Source organism: Oncorhynchus mykiss, chromosome 1, assembly GCF_057628025.1.
Source record: "Oncorhynchus mykiss isolate SJ-2025 chromosome 1, ASM5762802v1, whole genome shotgun sequence".
Classification (NCBI taxonomy): domain Eukaryota; kingdom Metazoa; phylum Chordata; class Actinopteri; order Salmoniformes; family Salmonidae; genus Oncorhynchus; species Oncorhynchus mykiss.
Window position 1 is genome coordinate 55,571,033 of NC_143022.1, and position 17,990 is coordinate 55,589,022.

A 17,990-nucleotide genomic window follows, 5' to 3' on the forward strand; every position below is an offset into this window, starting at 1 on the left:
GAACCTCTTCTAAACATATGTAGTGTTGCCAGTGAATTGTGTGAGGGTGATGTGATATGTTCATAATCAGTAACTTCATTAAAAAAGTGAAACAAATTGTATTGACTTTATTCACGCTGTTTTTGTTTCGGTTTCGGTAGCAACACGCATCACAAGCAGAGACATATGCCTCCCCATGCAGTAGTTCGGTTAGACCCTATTCAGTGATTTAGAATCCACATCACTATTATTGCATTTGGGATCTCATGAAACATGTCAGAAATACAGACTTGCAGCAAAGCAACATCTAAGCACTTTATAAGGGCACAGATCTGAATAAAATAATATTTTGTGATTATTATAGTCATGATTTGATAACCTGTTGCCAAATATGTATAATTTTGGAATGGTCATGCTTTTAAGTGAATAACTAATTCAAATAGATTGCCAATACAAGTAATTACCGAGTTTCATCTCATATTCCATAAGTTATACATATCCCATATTGGAGACTTATTGAAAGTTTAGCATTGTTTCAAATATGTACAATTTTGAAAATACACATACATATTGGCCATATACCACAAATCCCAAACCGCCTTAAGTGACAATTAAATAGTTTCAAATACTTTGTTAGCAACCTCAGTGGATTAATGTAGTACTACTACTCCACTATCTATGTTATGGATTGGAAGCATCTTTATGGTTAAATTTTGAAAATGCACCCCTCCAGACCTACTTACATTGCATACGTGATAAGAAATACACAATAAATAACTAATATTGTTAGACATCTAGATGTCACCGGGATATATTCTACTCAATGGGGAGAGCATGAATTGCAAAAACACCTCGAAGACGAGGTGCTGTGGATGTCGATTTAACCTCTTACAGCTCCCCCCTACTTTGTGCAATTTCCGCCTGAAGACATACCCAAATCTAACAGCCTGTAGCTCAGGCACAGAACCAAGGATATGCATATTCTTGGTACCATTTGAAAGAAAACACTGTAGGAGAATATAACACAATAGATCTGGTTTAGATAAAACAATGAAAAAAAACATACGTTTTTTTATTGAATTTTTGTATCATCTTTAAAATGAACAAGATAAAACAAGCATTCAGATAGGATGATGGGGACAATTTCAGTGAAAAACATAAGAGGGCAACAGTACTTGTGCAAAGTTTCAGAATGGTAACTTCCAAAATGAATGTGCTTACATGACATTTATCATGAAGTCACCCAGGTGTCCCACACAAGTAGCCCAAATGTACCCAAGTGGCCAAATTGGTGAAGGTATACATTTTGAAACAAATAACTATATACCAAAATGTTATTCTAACACCCCCCCCCCCCCCCCCCAAAGAATTGAGGGAAAAAATGAAGGAAAAAAAATGAAAATAAATAAATAATGATTGATTAAAAAATATATATATATACATTTACAAAATAACATGGGTAACTATTTACACACTTTCAATATTCGGAAGACCCTAAGGCCTCTATCAAATCAAATCTATTTATATAGCCCCAGCCTAAATCCCCAAACAGCAAGCAATGCAGGTGTAGAAGCACGGTGGCTAGGAAAAACTCCCAAGAAAGGCAAAAACCTTTCGTTCAGGTGGCTGGTCTGACCACTATCCTTCAGCATCTGACAAACACAGACATTTAGAGGAACTCACTTAACAGAGGAACCTCCCGCTCCTCAGGCAGCAGGTCCTCCTCCCAGTCCTACGACAACAAAACAAGCATTCAAAATCAGTGACCAGTACAAAGACATAACAAACAATCGGTCAATGGAAGGATCTTAATGATCCTGGTCAATAGTATGTGTGTGTAACGTCTGACCTCATAGCTGTTGTGGCCCTCAGGCTCTGGGTCAGTGAACTGCTGAGTGGTGGGCGTAGAGAAGGAAGCAGCCTCCGACCACGCTGAAAAGGTGAGAAGCCCGTCCAGCCCCATGTGGAGAGTGGCGTACACAACTGAGACATCAGTCTGCTGCTCAAAACACTCACAACACACCTGTTTACCACACACACGTTATTAGAAAACACACCAAATCTAATGCAAAAATGCCCAGTAATGTCTAGTCTATATACATAGGAAATTGTTTATTTACCTGGTAGCAGCCAAGCGTCACGTCCACAGACGTCTCGTGGTGGAGGTGAGACGCATAGTGGGTCACTCTGCCAGCCACACGCTGACAGAGAGAGAATACATGTTAAAGCCAAATGGAATAAGTGAAGAAAAGCCTAATCTAATACTATTTCAGTAGTATTTACGTCTTACCTGGATCCAAGTGATGGACTGCACTTTGGTGGCACAGTAGGGGATGCCCTCTGGACTAAGCTTGGCTGTCTCCTTGGAGATGGCACACACCAGTTGAGTCTCCAGGCCTCTCACCCTACTCATGTGGTGCATCCTCACCACCACCTGCTGTTGAGATAAACAACAAGACAACATCAACAAAACCACTTCAGCAATTGCTGTGACACATTTCCATCAAGATCAAATGACTGACCATGTAGATTAGGATTAGCTAGTTACAAAGACACATACCTGGGATCCCCCATGCATGTAGGTGATGATGGGGCTGATGAACTGGAAAGTTCTCCAAGCTTTGACCACCAAGCGTTGTTCTGCACATTACAATACATTCATGTTGGAAACAGTAAACATTGTAACCGTGATGTGACTGTGTGTGTATGTGTGTGTGTGTGTGTGTGTGTGTGTGTGTGTGTGTGTGTGGGGGGGGGGTCTCTTACCCTGATCACAACAGGCCTTTTATAGGGGGCTGAACCTAATCAGAATCAGCTGCCAATTGCCAGTGGCCTCCTAAAGCAGAATGCAGACAAGAGATTTGTTGCATGTCAAAGAGACACAACTTGAATATCAGGGATATTTTTCAAACATAAAACCCCAAACTTTCAGAAAATTGTACCTCAAGGATAGTCTGCACATCTGGCACATCCTCAAGGATGATAGCAGCATTCTGGACATCAAGGAGGACTGGCAGCTGTGGAACATCTGGCACATCATCCAATGGCACATCCAACTGGACCTCATCCAGGACAGTTTTTTCTAAAATGAGGAACATTGGAATATAAAATAAACTATTGTTAGGACATAAAACATAGCAAGATTGCTAATACTAGCTAGCTAGGTAGCAAAAGTCGATCGCTTAGCAACAGTTACTAAAGTTAATGTTAGCTAGCAAGCTAGCTAGCTACAACATCTCTAGCACAAGCATTTTTGCCAAGTCTGAATGATAGAAATACACAACATTTCTCAAATCATAATGACATTGTTAAATGTAGTAAAATAACTCCACATACCCTCTTCGAAATTGCTGTCGCTGTCCACCTGTCGACGATCACGAACCCTGCAAAACAGAAAAAGACAGGAAAAACAAGCCACAAATGAATTTGAACAACCTGTCGACGCAGTAGGCCGCCGACGTCCACGCACTCTCTCCGCCAGTCTTGAAAAGCACCCAGGCATTTTCCAGTCGATTGTTCTCAGGTCTCAAAAATCAAACAAGTTTGTTGTCAGCAGCAAACTGAAGTTGTTGTTTTCGCACAGAAAACGTTCCATAGAACGTCGGTTAGATGTCTCTTGGCAACACACGTTCGAAAATTATTGTTTACAAAATTGACAACTGTGTTGCCATAGAAATGAGTTTGGAATTCTATGATTTCCTTTAGAAACCGTTAAAATTGCTTGTCATCATTCTAGTGACGTCAACGTGCTCCTTCGTAGCTCAGTTGATAGAGCATGACGTGTTGCAAACATTGCTAAGAAGATAGAGAATGATTTCAGGGATTTTTGTGATGATGAGTTATCTGAAATTGAGATAAAAGACTATATTAAAAGCCTTAAGGACAATAGGTCCCCTGGAAATGATGGTTTAATAAGCAAGTTTTATAAAGCATTCAATGATAAATTGATTCATTTCATTCTTGCTATGTTTCACGAATCAATAGAAAATGGGGAGTTACCGGCTTCCTTAAAGCAAGGTGTAATTACTTTGATTCCCAAACCTAATAAGGATACTCTTTATATAGACAACTGGCGACCCATTAGCCTGTTGAATAATGATGGGAAATTATCACGTTAGATATTTTCGCATCAGCTCTTTTTCAGAGCATATCTGATTGGTCAAAAGAGCAATTACTCAAAAAAAATGACTGAATTGGGCTGCTTCTCTCAACGAAGCCATAGAAACCTGGATATGCTCCAGCTGAAATGTTCCATCCTGTCAGTACTGATGTTGAATGGCATTAAATACACTTTTTTTGTTCTCTCCCAACCCCTGTAGGTTTGTTGAACATGAGTGGAAATGAAACTCCAGCACACTGGTAGCACTAAAGACGTGTGAGTATAACTTTTCCAGGTGAGTTGAACCTGCCTGTGGGTGCGGTGGGGATATTCCTGGGAGGTCTACTGATGAAGAGGTATAAGCTTGGCATTGTGTCTGGAGCCCAGCTGTCTTTCGTCACCTCCTTCATGGCATACCTCCTCCTCCCTCTGCAGTCTGGCACTAGTGTGACAACGTTCAGGTGGCTGGTCTGACCCTGTCCTACAACGGGTAAATATGACATCTGATTGGTTGGTTGGTGGATTGATAAAAACAAAAGTTTTGATCAGTGGAATTATGAGGGAGAGTTAGACCAAAACACACGTGGGCTTGTGCCGGGGCTCCTTCTTGTGGGAATACACAGTATGGTTGATACTGAGCCAGGATTCCTGGCTGTTTTGTCACTGTGCCTATGTCAATGATAGTTCAGCAACAGTTATTTAAACATCATTATTACCAGACATTTTCTCTGTCCCCCAGGTCCCCTGGTATACGATGGCAGCCTGTTGTCAGAGTGTAACATAGACTGCTCCTGCTTGGCTGGGGAGTGGGACCCTGTGTGTTCAGACAACGGCATCACCTACACCTCCCCCTGCCTCGCAGGCTGCTCCAGCTTTACAGGTTACGGCAAGAACACGGTACCAATACTATTAATGTACCGAGTGTACAAAACATTCACAGTGATGCTGGCCCATGTTGACTCCAATGCTTCCCACAGTTGTGTCAAGTTGGCTGTATGTCTTTTGAGTGGTGGACCATTCTTGATACACACGGGAAACTGTTGAGCATTTAAAACCCAGCAGCGTTGCAGTTCTTGACACAAACTGGTACCCCTGGCACCTACTACCATCCCTTATTGAAAGGCTCGTAAATATTTTGTCTTGCCCATTCACCCTCTGAATGGCACACACACACAATCCATGTCTCAATTGTCTCAAGCTTTACAATATATTTTTAAACCTGTCTCCTCCTCCTTTATCTATACTGATTTAAGTGGATTTAACTCGTGACATCCAAAAGGGATTATATCTTTAACATGGATTCACCTGGTCAGCATATGTCATGGAAAGAGCAGGTGTTCTTAATGTTTTATACACTCAGTGTAACTCATGGCACTGACATGTACCACTGCATATACATTCAGAGAGTTTGGTATTTTTCCTGGAGGGCCACAATGTGTAGTAATCTTTGGCCTAACCAGGCACACTAGAGTCTATGGAGCGATATGATGTTGAATCGGAAATTCAGTTTATGTTGGCACTAATATCACTCCATAACATTCTAGCTATATTTCTTGGATGCGGGCGGCAGGGTAGCCTAGTGGTTAGAGTTGAAAATAAGAATTTGTTCTTAACTGACTTGCCTAGTTAAATAAAGGTTCAATGTAAATCCACATCTGACTCTGGGCAAGTAGATAAAGGGCATTGCAAAAAGTATCACTTTAATGTGTACAGTGCATTTGGAAAGTATTGAGACCCCTTGAACCCCCCCCCCCCCCCCCCCCCCAGTTCAATCTACACACAATGACAAAGAAAGTTAATGTTTGCAAATGTATTAAACATAATAAACTGGCGAAGAAGGGATCCGGAGCGCTGGTTCCTGGTTGGAAAAAATGAAAAAGACTAGCTCCTAAAGACATGATGGGCCACCACTTGGGTAGAAGCACTATATGGTCCTGTAGCCTACTTTGTCACATGTAAACAAGTTTAGGATGCCAAATGTAACCAAACATCCTACGCTTCCCTAGTCCCAGTCAAACGTATCTTGACCTTTATCAACCCTACTGCATATTCCCTTTAGCTTTCATTTCAATTTTATTGTACTTTGTTTGGGACAAGACACTTTAAAAATAAAATGGTGTATATTTTTGGTCTAGTGTTCAATTTTCTTCTCTATTGCTCAATACTGTATGCTATGCGCACACAGTTGTCTGTTGTAGATCTGGAACCACTGACAGAATAGGGGAGTATCTGTGGCCACATGATAAAACACTAGTCTGGCATCAGTAGTCTGAAAATAGGAGGAAACCAGTTGGACATGTACATCAACATATGGCAGTTGACATTAATATTGTAAAAAACTCATCTCACACTTTTTGAATGAACTTGTGGCTTTGGCCAGGATCCAATTTCCCCACGGAGCTGGTGTGTAAAGGACCATATAAAATCATCTGAATGAGGTTTATTCATGTTTCAGTGGGATTATAGCATAGTTGAATTCCATTTCATTTCCAATGAGTTTAAGAAATTAATGGAAAGCCATGTACTGATTGTATTTGTATGTTATGAATCGCTACTTGAATATGTACAAAAACAGTTTGTTGATTTAGTGTGTCAGTTTTGTGGAGGTCCAAAATGAATGTAAAATCCAGACATTTGAGGAATGACACGCAGTATGACTTGAGCGATACCAAAAACATAGCTACTGCAGTCAGTTTACAACCAGAGTTTTTATTTTTTAATTTGTTTATTGCTTATGTGCATAGCCCGGTGCGGTACATTCCAGCTCCTCGTATCGGCCGGGCTAGAGTGGGCATTGAGCCAGGTACGAATCTGGTCTCCAGTGCGTCTCCTCGGGCTGGCGTACATGGCACCAGTCTTACGCACGGTGTCCCCGGTTCGCCAGCACAGCCCAGTGCGGGCTATTCCACCTCAGCGCACTGGCCTGGCTACGGGGAGCATTCAACCAGGTAAGGTTGGGCAGGCTCGGTGCTCAAGAGCTCCTGTGCGCCTGCATGGTCTGGTCTACCCAGTGCCACCTCCACGCACCAGCCCTCCGCACCAGGCTGTCTCTCCGTCTTCGGCCTACAGGTGTTCCCGCCTGTCCAGCGCTGCTAGAGCCTTCGTCCTCTCCAGTGCTGCCAGAGTCTCCCGTCTGTCCTGAGCCGCCAGAGTCTCAACCAGAGTTTTTCTTTTTTAATTTGTTTATTGCTTAAACACAAATTTGAACAAAGCATAAACCAATACTGATCAAATTAGAAATTAAAGCAGTGGTAGGTTTTATGGGGAAAACATTCAATCAAATCAAATCACATACACATGGTTAGCAGATGTTAATGCGAGTGTAGCAAAATGTTGTGCTTTGACCGTCCAGTAATATCTAACAAGTAATCTAACAATTTCACAACAACTACCTTACACACACACAAGTGTAAAGGAATGAATAAGAATATATACATATAAATATATGGATGAGCGATGGCCAAACTTTCACGTTCTGACCTTTATTTCCTTTGTTTTGTCTTTATTTAGTATGGTCAGGGCGTGAGTTGGGGTGGGCAGTCTATGTTTGGTTTCTGTTTCGGCCTAGTATGGTTCTCAATCAGAGGCAGCTGTCGTTAGTTGTCTCTGATTGAGAATCATATTTAGGTAGTGTTGATGTTCAATTACTGGAGAGTTGAGACCAAATCACGGACGCTGGACAGAGTGGATTTCAGTTGTAACAAAAGGCAGTTTTAATGAGTCAAAAGATATCTTGTCCTGACGTTTTACGTGCACGGACCTAGTTCATATAACTCATTAAGTGAGTCAGGTGAAAAAGGGGCCTAGACATTGGTCACAGCAGATTTTATACATAGAATGATGTAGGTGGAGTCTTGTCGTGGTGGTCTTCTGACTGGTCCTGAAGAGTTGGAGGCGGGCCTGCTCCAGCCAGAGCAGGAGCCTCATTGTTGCACAGCAGAGTCTTGTTCTGAGCACCCGACCAGTAGAGGGGGTTGAGATGTGTGTTTATACAAGGAGATATTTGTATGACTGGAAATCTGATACAGGAGAGCAGAGGGGGTCGTGAAAGAAGAGAACAGAGGGGGTCAGTTTTATGGCTGGGTGTATGTGTTCTTGCGATGGAATGTCTTTGTTTCCTGGTGTGGTAAGACAACAGAGCTGAGGGGGGGTAGTTTTATTGCTGGGTGAGTGAGCTGGTTCCTGTTTTAGCAGGGCTAAGTAAGATGACTTGAGTCAGGCGGTTTGGCTTGGCGCTGTATAATATATGAGCTATGTGTATGACTGTTTACATATATATATATATATATGACAAATCCCCCTCTTCATATCTACTAGACGTGAAAACTATAGCAGAAAGGTGGTGGTTCCATTTGTGGGTAAACATAAGGTGGTGCTTTTAACCTTGTCTGGTGTGCATGGTGGGTCTGTAGGTGTAGTCCTACGTTTGGTGTGTGTGAGATTGAAGGGAGTGGTGCTAGGAATGTTATCAGGGATAGGGGTTGGGGTGAGAGGGGTTGATGCTTTAGTATGTGTTTGTTGTTCTATTAGCCATGTGAGAGTGCCTAAGGACACCCCAAAGATCAGTAGGAATATCACAAACAAAGGGCCAGATATCCCCAGCCTCACCCAGTGAGGGAGAAATGTCCCTCTAACTGGGCGAGGTTCCTTTTTCAGGGGAGGCAGAGTTTGATGCCGCATCACCTGAGGAAGGAGTGTCTTCATTTGGAATCGAATTTAGGCCGCTCAAATCAGCTCTGACTTCAGTCAGTGTTCTGGAAGGAGTTGGGGCTAGGGTGCAATGTGTAAGGTGGTGCCAAGGTGCGCCTGATGTACCTTTGACCTGGACTGAGTGTGAAGTAACCTCCTTCACTTCGTACGGTCCAGTCCACCTGGGTTCCAGCCACTTTCTCTTGTGGACTTTAACCCTCACCCAGTCACCAACCTTTACCTTCAGTGGTGGCGTGTCCCCCGGCAGCTCCCCCTCCTGGACCTTGTGAACCTGGGTAGAGAGTGCTGCAGAGAGAACCGTCAGTTTTTTCACATAATTAGACATTACAATTTGTTGTACATCAAGAGCGGGCATGTGACCTCCCTCCCTTGGTGGACCAGGCATGACTCTTCCAGTCATTATCTCATGAGGAGAGAGATGGGTGCCTGCTCCTGGTGAGGCTCTCATGGCCATCAACGCCAGGGGCAGGGCTTCAACCCATGTCAACTTCGAACCTGCACATACTTTAGCTATCTTAACTTTCAACTTTTGGTTTGACGTTCCACCAGACCTTGAGATTGGGGCCTGTACACAGATCCAAATCTGTGGGTTATGCCAAATCTTTCTTCCACCTGTCTTAGGTGTTAGATACTGAAATATGAGCCATTGTCAATATACCTGGGTATTAGTTTGGTTTGTAGCCACTTGATGACTGACTTGGCATCCTCTTTTGCTGTTGGTATTGCTTCTAACCATTTGGACACCTATCTACCATAACTAAGAGATAGCGTTCTATGCTACTGTCCTGACAACATGCATTAGGTACTGGGTATGAGCCCATTGGTGTTTGATATGGTTTCTTTGAGTTGTGGCTGTCACCCCTGATAACTCCTTTGTCCCACCTCCCACACATGCGGTGACCTCACCCATTACAACCAGCATGTCCAGAGATACAACCTCTCTCATCATCACCCAGTGCCTGGGCTTACCTCCGCTGTACCCGCACCCCACCATTCCCCTGTCTGCGCATTATGCCCTGAATATATTCTACCATGCCCAGAAACCTGCTCCTCTTATTCTCTGTCCCCAACGCTCTAGGCGACCAGTTTTGATAGCCTTTAGCCGAACCCTCATACTACTCCTTCTCTGTTCCGCGGGTGATGTGGAGGTAAACCCAGGCCCTGCATGTCCCCAGGCACCCTCATTTGTTGACTTCTGTGATCGAAAAAGCCTTGGTTTCATGCATGTCAACATCAGAAGCCTCCTCCCTAATTTTGTTTTACTCACTGCTTTAGCACACTCTGCTAAACCTGATGTCCTTGCTGTGTCTGAATCCTGGCTCAGGAAGGCCACCAAAAATTCAGAGATTTCCATACCCAACTATAACATCTTCCGTCAAGATAGAACTGCCAAAGGGGGAGGAGTTGCAGTCTACTGCAGAGATAGCCTGCAAAGTAATGTCATACTTTCCAGGTCCATACCCAAACAGTTCGAACTACTAATTTTGAAAATTACTCTCTCCAGAAATAAGTCTCTCACTGTTGCCGCCTGCTACCGACCCCCCTCAGCTCCCAGCTGTGCCCTGGACACCATTTGTGAATTGATCGCCCCCCATCTAGCTTCAGAGTTTGTTCTGTTAGGTGACCTAAACTGGGATATGCTTAACACCCCGCCAGTCCTACAATCTAAGCTAGATGCCCTCAATCTCACACAAATCATCAAGGAACCCACCAGGTACAACCCTAACTCTGTAAACAAGGGCACCCTCATAGACGTCATCCTGACCAACTGGCCCTCCAAATACACCTCCGCTGTCTTCAACCAGGATCTCAGCGATCACTGCCTCATTGCCTGTATCCGCTATGGAGCCGCAGTCAAACGACCACCCCTCATCACTGTCAAACGCTCCCTAAAACACTTCTGTGAGCAGGCCTTTCTAATCGACCTGGCCCGGGTATCCTGGAAGGACATTGACCAGATCCCGTCAGTTGAGGATGCCTGGTCATTCTTTAAAAGTAACTTCCTCACCATTTTAGATAAGCATGCTCCGTTCAAAAAATGCAGAACTAAGAACAGATACAGCCCTTGGTTCACCCCAGACCTGACTGCCCTCGACCAGCACAAAAACATCCTGTGGTGGACTGCAATAGCATCGAATAGTCCCCGTGATATGCAACTGTTCAGGGAAGTCCGGAACCAATACACGCAGTCAGTCAGGAAAGCTAAGGCCAGCTTCTTCAGGCAGAAGTTTGCATCCTGTAGCTCCAACTCCAAAAAGTTCTGGGACACTGTGAAGTCCATGGAGAACAAGAGCACCTCCTCCCAGCTGCCCACTGCACTGAGGCTAGGTAACACGGTCACCACCGATAAATCCATGATTATCGAAAACTTCAATAAGCATTTCTCCACGGCTGGCCATGCCTTCCGCCTGGCTACTTCAACCTCGGCCAACAGCCCCCCCCCCCCCCCCGCTGCTCCTCGCCCAAGCCTCTCCAGGTTCTCCTTTACCCAAATCCAGATAGCAGATGTTCTGAAAGAGCTGCAAAATCTGGACCCGTACAAATCAGCTGGGCTTGACAATCTGGACCCTCTATTTCTGAAACTATCCGCCACCATTGTCGCAACCCCTATTACCAGCCTGTTCAACCTCTCTTTCATATCGTCTGAGATCCCCAAGGATTGGAAAGCTGCCGCAGTCATCCCCCTCTTCAAAGGGGGAGACACCCTGGACCCAAACTGTTACAGACCTATATCCATCCTGCCCTGCCTATCTAAGGTCTTCGAAAGCCAAGTCAACAAACAGGTCACTGACCATCTCGAATCCCACTGTACCTTCTCCGCTGTGCAATCTGGTTTCCGAGCCGGTCACGGGTGCACCTCAGCCACACTCAAGGTACTAAACGATATCATAACCGCCATCGATAAAAGACAGTACTGTGCAGCCGTCTTCATCGACCTTGCCAAGGCTTTCGACTCTGTCAATCACCATATTCTTATCGGCAGACTCAGTAGCCTCGGTTTTTCGGATGACTGCCTTGCCTGGTTCACCAATTACTTTGCAGACAGAGTTCAGTGTGTCAAATCGGAGGGCATGCTGTCCGGTCCTCTGGCAGTCTCTATGGGGGTGCCACAGGGTTCAATTCTCGGGCCGACTCTTTTCTCTGTATACATCAATGATGTTGCTCTTGCTGCGGGCGATTCCCTGATCCACCGCTATGCAGACGACACCATTCTATATACTTTCGGCCCGTCATTGGACACTGTGCTATCTAACCTCCAAACAAGCTTCAATGCCATACAACACTCCTTCCGTGGCCTCCAACTGCTCTTAAACGCTAGTAAAACCAAATGCATGCTTTTCAACCGATCGCTGCCTGCACCCGCATGCCCGCCTAGCATCACCACCCTGGATGGTTCCGACCTAGAATATGTGGACATCTATAAGTACCTAGGTGTCTGGCTAGACTGCAAACTCTCCTTCCAGACTCATATCAAACATCTCCAATCGAAAATCAAATCAAGAGTCGGCTTTCTATTCCGCAACAAAGCCTCCTTCACTCACGCCGCCAAGCTTACCCTAGTAAAACTGACTATCCTACCGATCCTCGACTTCGGCGATGTCATCTACAAAATGGCTTCCAACACTCTACTCAGCAAACTGGATGCAGTCTATCACAGTGCCATCCGTTTTGTCACTAAAGCACCTTATACCACCCACCACTGCGACTTGTATGCTCTAGTCGGCTGGCCCTCGCTACATATTCGTCGCCAGACCCACTGGCTCCAGGTCATCTACAAGTCCATGCTAGGTAAAGCTCCGCCTTATCTCAGCTCACTGGTCACGATGGCAACACCCATCCGTAGCACGCGCTCTAGCAGGTGTATCTCACTGATCATCCCTAAAGCCAACACCTCATTTGGCCGCCTTTCGTTCCAGTACTCTGCTGCCTGTGACTGGAACGAATTGCAAAAATCGCTGAAGTTGGAGACTTTTATCTCCCTCACCAACTTCAAACATCAGCTATCTGAGCAGCTAACCGGTCGCTGCAGCTGTACATAGTCTATTGGTAAATAGCCCACCCATTTTCACCTACCTCATCCCCATACTGTTTTTATTTATTTACTTTTCTGCTCTTTTGCACACCAATATCTCTACCTGTACATGACCATCTGATCATTTATCACTCCAGTGTTAATCTGCAAAATTGTAATTATTCGCCTACCTCCTCATGCCTTTTGCACACATTGTATATAGACTCCCCCTTTGTTTTCTACTGTGTTATTGACTTGTTAATTGTTTACTCCATGTGTAACTCTGTGTTGTCTGCTCACACTGCTATGCTTTATCTTGGCCAGGTCGCAGTTGCAAATGAGAACTTGTTCTCAACTAGCCTACCTGGTTAAATAAAGGTGAAATAAAAATAAAATAAAATAAAAAATTGCATTCGTCATAAAATAAGTCAGTCATATTTTTCATTTTCATGTGAGGGTGCCACCAGATGTGCGAGTCCTTTTGGAGGGTCTTTAGTTAATAGGATGGATGAGGTGAATCCTTCCTTTTCAGAAACATCCAAATGGAACTTGTTCTTGTAGTCAGGTGCAGTTAGAGCTGCCGCCGCTGAAAGATCAGTTGTCAGGAGTGCAAAAGCTGTTGAGGCTTCAGGCGTCCAGGCCAGGGGAGAATGGAGGTTCCTGGGTCCAGCATCACGCACTATTTCCCTCAGGGGTTCAGTTCTGGATGTGTGTGCCACCGATATGGAATCAGATGACAGCATTTGAGGGAACTTGATAGCAGAAATAGGTGCATCCTGTGTCTACCAGGAACTGATGGGGGACACCCTCAACTTCGCACATCATTGTTGGTTCAGTGTGCTGTTGAAAGTGTTGCCTCCCTTCTCCTGCCGTGGGTGGTGAGCATCTTCATGGCCAGGGCATGGCGTTCCCTGCCATACCTTGGAACTGTGGTTGGTTGTAATCTTGCTGTTGGTTGTAGTATAGATGAGGAGGGGTCCTCCTCTTCCTCTCCCTCTTCCTCTTCCTCTCCATTGCTGTTGCTGCGGGGAGAGTGGTTTCATGCAATCTCTGGAAAAGTGACCGGGAATTCCACAGTTATAACACTGGTAGTTTCCCCCTCTGGGTGGTCCAGTGTAGGGGCCCCGTTGAGCCCATTGTGGCTGTTGTTGTTGCAGGATATACTGCTGTGGGGGAGGGTATTGGGGTGCTTGGGCCCCCCTAGAGGCAGTGAGTGAGGCTGCCTGCTGTTGGATCATTTGAGAGACCGTCTGTGCTACGATCTGAGTGATATCTGGCTGCTCCCCTTGGTCTTGAGTTTCTTCTGCAATCTTTGTTTTTTAGGTTTCTCACCTTTCTGTGCCTCTTTTAGTTGAAGCTTCAAGAGTTGAACTTGGAGGGACTGGACCTGGCTCTCAGCTCCCCCTCTTTCCTTGTTGTGTTGGGATACATGGTGGTGCACATGCGTATTGAATTGGGTCAGAGGAAGTGCAATCAACCCCACTGTTCCTCTGAGTTTGGTTTTAACATCTCCAGGACACCCGTTCACCAACATTTCCTTCCACATGCTGAGTGTGGTATCAGTGTGATCGAATGGTTCTTCGTGGACCGATCTCCATGTGGTCTTAGCCCTGTCCAGGTATGCTGCAGGTTGCTCACCTGGGTTGATTGTAAAGGAGGATAAGGTGGCATGGTTTCTTTCTGTAGGGTATGCTGTCCGTAGAACTTCCCATAATCTGGTACGGAAATGGTCTATGGGCAGTGTTGGGGCCCGCCATCCAAGGTCAGCTGCTGTCATGAGGGCCTCCATGGTTCCGTGGTCGGTGGCTCTTGCTAGAAGTGCTTTCATGTCTCCTAGGCAGAGTTGCAGGCCTGACGTAAGTGTCTGCAGTTGAAGTAGCCACGCTGAAGCTCCCCCATGTAAGCTAGGCATCTGTTCCATCAAGGTTGTTAAATCAGTCATTTTCCAGGGCTGGTACTCCAAAGTGTGTGCATCACCTGGTGTCGGTCGCAGGGGGTACTGTCCTGCCATCTCCTGCTCTCGCTCTCTTCTATCAGCAATTCTGGAGGACCGACGGAGTGTTTCGGACCCCATTGATTCGGTAACTTTGGTTACTGTTCCTCTCATTATGCCTTCCACACAGAAGGCTCCCTCTCTGTTGTTATCTTGGTTAGCTATAAGCTCCCTGAGTTCCTTAGCTCGAGCTATTGATGATTGCAGCAGCTCCTGCATCCTAGTCACGTTTGGAGCTCCCATCGGAGCTGAGGTGAGCACCATGTCAATTTCTTCTTCGTTTTCAATATCCATGCTCTGATGACTGTCCTCCCTATCCGTCCGATAGAAGTGGTTTGAATCTAATCTTGTTTGTAGGTGTCCTCTGGTTTCAGAGGTGAGAGAGTTCACAGAGGAGCATTGCGGCCTCCGTTCCTGGGGAAGGCCTCCTGCGCCTGGAGTCCCAGTTTCGAGCTGTTCACATACAATATGGCCACGCGTTATCCCCAGTGTCATTTCCCCTTTTAACTCCCCTTGCTGTACTCTCAGAACTGGAGCCTGTATTGCGGGAGGTGCCCTGGGCAGGAATGGGTTGTTACCGTGGAATGGGTTGTGTGACGGGCTCCGGTGATTTTGTCCCTTTGAGTATGGCGGGGGCTGAACTGCCTCCATTGTCAATTTTGGATGTAGTGAGGAAGAAGTGGCCTCAGGGGGAGCCGTGGGTAAGTTCTCAGGCGGGGCTTTAACATCCCCCGTCGACGCAGAAGCCACGCCCATCATTTCCGGTTTGTCTTTTGGCAGCACCCTCCTACTTTCCTGTATAGCCCATTCCCCTATTTTTAGTTCCACTTCCGCTCTCTCTCTGCCTCTCGTGCCTATTTTTTTGAACATGTGTTTCTTGTTTCTCTCCGTCTCACTCGCTTTTGCCTGCTCTACTGCGTCCTCTAGCTCTTTCTGCATACCTTGGAGTTCCCCCCATGTAGGGGGTCCTCCGCTAAAGTAACCCGCTTGTGTCTATTTTAGCCGTAATCCTTTCCACACTTTCTCCCCTTTCTCATACTGTTCTTTACCTCCCGCTCTATCAATCATACTCTGATCTAAAAATTCATTGAATTTGAGTTTGGGCGTGGTGGCTGCAGACATTTTATCTAATTTGTCTGATATTGTGTATAATGCGTTATCTAGGTTTTTTCAGTCCTTACTATGTGGTGTTTATTTCTATCGTTGTATACCCAGCCCGTCCTTGATCGAGACCAGGGATGTGCTGTGGAGCTGACTCAGACTTCTCCCATGCGCCCCCACCCTCGCACAGAAAGATCTTATCAGTAACCTGGTGTCATTCACGTGTGTGCTTCTCCGGCATGTAATTTGAATTTGTTCAGCGATTTGTTTAGGTATTTTCTAGAAATGATTCGGCGATTTCCTTTTGGAACAATATATCAGTGAATATATGCGGTTCTATAACAATTGTCAGAGTAATTCTAGCTCTGTAGGAAATATAGATAGAAATTTAGACAACTAAAAGTTGTTCAGTGAATTATTTAAATACTTTCTGCAAATAATTCAGTAACTTCCTTTTGGAACTTATATCAGTAAATTTAAGCGATTCTATAACAATTGTCAGAATAATTCTATCTCTTTAGGAAATATCGAAAAATAGAGAAACTAAAAAAAAAATTGTTCAGTGAATTATTTAAATACTTTCTGCAAATAATTCAGTAACTTCCATTTGGAACTTATATCAGTAAATTCAAGCGATTCTATAACAATTGTCAGAACAATTTTAACACTTTAGGCAATACCAGCAGAATTGAGAAACTGAAAATCAGTGTTAGCCCGGTCGCTTGTCAATCAAAGCGTCACGTTGATTCGACTATTGGGTGGCTAGGCTATCAGCACGAGTGCATAATAGCCCAGTTACGTAACTTATCCTGGCGGTTACTCCACAACAAACGTTTCTCTCAATTTAATTTCCCCGGTCTCAAAATCGTGGAACGTCAACTCTAGTTCATACGTTCTCAATACTACATTCATTCGTACAAAGTTCACATTGAATTTCCAACATTCATAATTGTGTCCTTTACATGTTAAAACACAGCCTCTATTTAACGTCACCTCTATCTATACACAACCTAATATATTTATAATTAGGACAGTTTTCTATTCAGATTTCAGAACAAATAGGGTCCCGAAGGAATTTAACACATTGGTCAATCACAATTCACACATTCCTATTAAAATAACTCAGTATAAGCCAATTAGAAAAAATAAAACAAGCAAAACAAGATCTCTTTGATCAATGCCTTAGGTTCTTATGTAAAAATAATTTGGCAACGATTCATACTCACGCTCAGTACTTTCTGATCAAAATTTGGTTTAGACTATAATACAATATGCAGATTTCGATTTAACAGGCTCTGCTTACCTTATTAGTAGAGCGCTCTGATCAGATTTCCTGAGGCAAGACGAATGGTTGTGGTAGGTGTACTACCGGTCACTCTTCCGTCAGATTTTGAGCCGCTGATTTGTCTCGCCTCTCACACCAACTTATCATAGATCGAATTCAGGAATAACCATCCTCATGCTACCAAGTTCTGTTGATGTTCAATTACTGGAGAGTTGAGACCAAATCACGGACGCTGGACAGAGTGGATTTCAGTTGTAACAAAAGGCAGTTTTAATTAGTCAAAAGATATCTTGTCCTGCCGTTTTACGTGCACGGACCTAGTTCATATAACTCATTAAGTGAGTCAGGTGAAAAAGGGGCCTAGACATTGGTCACAGCAGATTTTATACATAGAATGATGTAGGTGGAGTCTGGTCGTGGTGGTCTTCTGACTGGTCCTGAAGAGTTGGAGGCGGGCCTGCTCCAGCCAGAGCAGGAGCCTCATTGTTGCACAGCAGAGTCTTGTTCTGAGCACCCGACCAGTAGAGGGGGTTGAGATGTGTGTTTATACAAGGAGATATTTGTGTGACTGGAAATCTGATACAGGAGAGCAGAGGGGGTCGTGAAAGAAGAGAACAGAGGGGGTCAGTTTTATGGCTGGGTGTATGTGTTCTTGCGATGGAATGTCTTTGTTTCCTGGGGTGGTAAGACAACAGAGCTGAGGGGGGGGGGGGGGGTAGTTTTATTGCTGGGTGAGTGAGCTGGTTCCTGTTTTAGCAGGGCTAAGTAAGATGACTTGAGTCAGGCGGTTTGGCTTGGCGCTGTATAATAT